The 4,410-nt window shown below is 48.0% G+C and overlaps 1 protein-coding gene across 1 annotated transcript in view; it reads right to left on the reverse strand.

Annotated features, from left to right (window-relative positions):
- The window catches only part of cntn1a (contactin 1a), a 112,577-nt gene extending 108,581 nt beyond the window's left edge, over positions 1 to 3,996 (reverse strand). Inside the window, exon 1 of the mRNA XM_063197501.1 lies at positions 3,918 to 3,996. The gene's annotated coding sequence lies outside the window, so the exon portion shown is untranslated. The remainder of the gene's footprint in view (positions 1 to 3,917) is intronic.
- Between the last annotated feature and the right edge of the window lie 414 nt (positions 3,997 to 4,410).

Genomic DNA, 4,410 nt, shown 5'->3' on the forward strand with positions numbered 1-4,410 from the left:
CTCTTTCGTAACTCCCATCTGTCCCATATTCAGAAATTATTCCGCAGATTGTGATTACTCTTACTTGTGCACAGAGCCATGCATGCATCTGCATCTGCACCAAAAGTGATCCCAGTGAAGCAATGTTTTGTGAAGCCACACAGCCACACATCATGACTTCCTGTGTGATTACCGCTTTGCTGCACACTGAACAATCAACTCCCTCCTCTCACCCACGCACACATCCATCCATTCAACCATCCATTCAAACGGCTGGCAAATGGCAGAGTTGTCAATCAAAGGTAAGGGCTTCCCTTTTTTTTACTATCAAAGGCAATCAGCCAATGTCCTCCTCCTTCCCCCCGGCGGATGCTGAGGATGTCAATTGGCCTTGGATCCTGCCGTCCAGACATAGAGCTTATCAGAGCCACGGGGGATGGCGATTTATCTTCAGCTTCAAATGGTAAAAAGCCAAAAGGTGAGCATATTTGTTTTTTATAATACTGACTCAAATGATTCTCATCAGACTGCCACAGTTGAAAGGCACGAAAAAGGCCTATGACATTAAAGTAGCACAGTAATGCGCTTATAAGCGCTGCTTAAATAGTGTTTTCAACATTAACCCATTAAGACATGGAGTTCATAAATTTGCTGTTACCAGTATGGTAATGACCAAGTCGTACACCATTACCATATGCCTTATTTTACAGTATGTCATAGTAGAGTAGTGGTATGGTATTTAACTTTTCAATGTCTATTACAGCGTGCCACAGGTGGAACAGCGGCCTGGGCAACAATAATGTTTCAAAAATCCTTTCAGTGGTTCATTGACTTGTTGTAGGGTGAAAGGCACATCTGAATTCAGCTGAGCTGCTGTTTGGAGCAGTGGTCTGTCCCACTGTATTTCCAATGAGAGGCCGCTCTGCTTCCAACATGTAAGATGTGCCCTACAAGCAAAACGGCAAAGTGTTCCTGAACTTAAGTATTAAAGATCATAGCAATCCCACACAGCACATAGCAGACTTAAGTTCAAGAATGACAAGGCATCATTTTGCTCTTTGAACAGCATAATGTTATATAGCCCTCACCAGAGGCAATTAAGAGTGTTGAACTCCTCTAACAGTATGCTCTGACCGGAAATCAAAAAAACATCCGGACAACAACCGTGGCGTAATCTCATCCACTGACAAAAGACTGCAAGGCCTGCGATGCACTCAAATGTAGTAGCCTACGTGCCATTAGAAATACAGCAAATAACTGTTTGTGACAGTTACGGGGGAAGGTCCTTCGTAAACAATTAGCGCACATTCACCGGTGGGTAAAAAAATGAAGCATCAGGCTGACAACATAATGACCGTGTCATTATGGGAGTATTTTCACGTGATATCAAGAGCGCTCTCTCTCTCTTTCTCTCTCCCCTGTCAAAACATCATTAACATGTCCCCAGGGTGCTCAGAGCGTTTTGCAGGTGTACATCTCCACATTAGCCATTCCAACATCGCACTGCAACCCATTTGGAAAGGATGTGTTATCTCCATTAGTCAGTCCAACCAACACAAAACAACAGCCCATCTGAGTAGGGTGTACCCGTTATCTCAGTCCTGCAAGGGAAAAACAAAAGCGTAGATAAGCAGTGGGCTTTCTTTTCTCACTGCCTCCCTGACTCCCAGGTGAGCTCAAGTTTGCACCTGCTTCCACTACATCAGGTGCCAAGCAAGCAAGAGTATCCAGCGCAGAATAAAGCTCTCAGATTCTCACCACTCCATCCATCAGATGCACAGTACTGCATTGCAATCCAGTATCCACACACACACACACACACCCAAACACTTCTAGCTTGACCATCACACACACAATAAGCCCGAGAGGTAGGAGATGCGACCGCAGATTTGTGCACAGCACAATGGCCCCATACAGCACAGCACATATCCATAGTACACTTGAGACACACAGTCATGACTACAAGGACAAGTGTTATATAAAGCCCCCCTCTCACAAAGCTCGCTTGCTGCCCTCCTCACAGCCCACCTCCCTGCCTGCTTGGTTCCTCCCTGCTTGGTTCCTGCCTCCCTGCCTGCCTGCCTGCCTGCCTGCCTGCCTGCCTGCCTCCTTGCCTTCCTGCCTGCATGTGCATGCCTGTCTTCTTGTCTGCCTGCATGCCTGCCTCCCTGCCTGCCTGCCTGCCTGTCTCCCTGCCATCCTCCCTGCCTACCTGCCTGCCTGCCTGCCTGCCTGTCTCCCTGCCTGCCTGCCTGTCTCCCTGCCTGCCTGCCATCCTCCCTGCCTGCCTGCCTGTCTCCCTGTCTTCTTGCCTGCCTGCATGCCTGTCTTCTTGCCTGCCTGTCTCCCTGCCTGCCTGCCATCCTCCCTGCCTGGCTCCCTGCCTACATGCCTGTCTTCCTTCCTGCCTGCCTGCCTGCCTGTCTGCCTGCCTGCCTGTCTATCTGCCTGCCTGCCATCCTCCCTGCATGCCCTGACCCCAATGCGAGTCCACAGGCCATCACCTTCTGAGCCCTGGCTTGAGACCCTTAGCCCTGCTGCTCCGAGTGACCTAGACATAAGCTTGAAGAGCAGCAGGGGAGCTGAGGAGAAGAGGGGCTGAGGGTGGAGGGATGGAGGGGTGTTGGAGTTTACCATCCATTCAGATAGCCCCCAGGGCACAGGAGGGGGGCAGATGAGAGCAAGATGAGGCAAAGGGCTTTACGCTGCCACCAGAGACCAGATACCACAAAGGCTATGCATTCTGACAGACATTGAATATTCTGAGTGGCCTGCCTGACATACATTGAGCTTTCACAAATACAACAGCCCCCCACCTTCAACCTTATTATATTGTCGTCCGTAAAACTATTCCTATGGTATATTGCACATTGTATTAGTCTCAACTTGAAATGAGTAAATGTTGTGTGCTGACATGTTGACATAAAAAAATATCCCCCCCCCCCCCTAACTGTCACCTACATGTTATACTCATGTCAGTGTCTTGAATCCCCCAAAAGGCGCTTTACCGCGCAGGCATGACGTGAAGCGACAACATTTCACTGATAAACATAGCCAGACTTTTAGTACATTACAGGAAGTAGCTGAGGTAAATAGCTCCATTACGCGCGAGCCCACTTAGGCATGCAGAGAGCACTTCTGGGTGCTGTTCTATCAGCAACATTTCAGCATCACTGCATCGTTCAGTGAGGATGCAGGGCATCACAGGTAGCAACAAGCGGTGGGTGTCTGGTACCTCTGTCTCATCCAGGAAACTATTAGTTTACGACAGAGAGAGCGGAATAGATACGTCCCACGGTGTGCCCATATCAAATCGAACACATTATATCTGGCTGGCCCAATAAGCAAACATATCAACTTCTGAAATGTCAGGTTGTTTTTTTATGTAGTAGCACCCCCATTTAAAGCCATTAGGCGCGATTACATCACAACACATGATGCTATCTTGTTGACAACATTACGTTTGCAAGGACGCAATATTTTATCAAAAGCATTTGATGCATGTTCTGTATGCGTAATGTATTTCAACGCGAACTCGATTGAAGCCGGTCGTAAGCATGTAACAAACCCATCTGTCAAACGTGGAAGCTTACAGGTGAAAGTAAAAGAGGCGAGTACACCATGAGCGGGCGTAGCTGAAACGAAATGTAGACAGTAAATAACTTGTAGCCAAAAGCAAACCCCATCGGCAACTGTCATGACAGTACACCTCCACGCTACATCTATCTGCACAGAAGTAAAATACAGGATAGGGATTGCGAATTAATAAAGAAGACCTATGAGCAAAACATTACAGTGCAGTCTGCATTGCGGTAGCTCACATCGTAATTGGCAACATCTCAGCCTTGCCACAGCGCGCGCACACATATGAAACATTACACCTGCATTCAGCGATGACATTCACATATGAAGACATAATGCAACATGATTTGCCTTACCTGCAAGAGCGGACAGTCCGTCCGTATAACCTTCACAACACAACACCTGGGTCAGCACCGCATAGCCCGAGTGATGAACATGAGGGAGGAATGGATAGCGCCGTTGATGTCAAGCAGTCGTCGATTGGATGAGGGGCGATGACGGAGGCTTTAGGGGGCGCGAATGCAACTACTATTGGGCGAGGGAGCTGCCATCCAGCAGTACATGTTTGTTATATTTCTCGGATTTTATGTTATGGTATAACCGCCGTGACTCTTAGGAGGGATTTGGCTCCAGTGTAGAATGCCGGTTAGCCAAATGCTTCCTTGTATAGGACGAAATGTTATAGAAACGCGTCAGTAAACATTTTATGTTATCGGGCCGCTTATAGGCTAATTTCTTGCCTCATGGCTGCACAGTGACAGAGGAGAAGATTCATGGGTTTCTTCGAGCCCTGAGGACAGGTTTCCTTCGCTGACACGCATTTAGTCAAGCAGGCTGTCACTGCGTTAA

This window comes from Engraulis encrasicolus, chromosome 4, assembly GCF_034702125.1.
Source record: "Engraulis encrasicolus isolate BLACKSEA-1 chromosome 4, IST_EnEncr_1.0, whole genome shotgun sequence".
NCBI classification, from domain to species: Eukaryota; Metazoa; Chordata; class Actinopteri; order Clupeiformes; family Engraulidae; genus Engraulis; species Engraulis encrasicolus.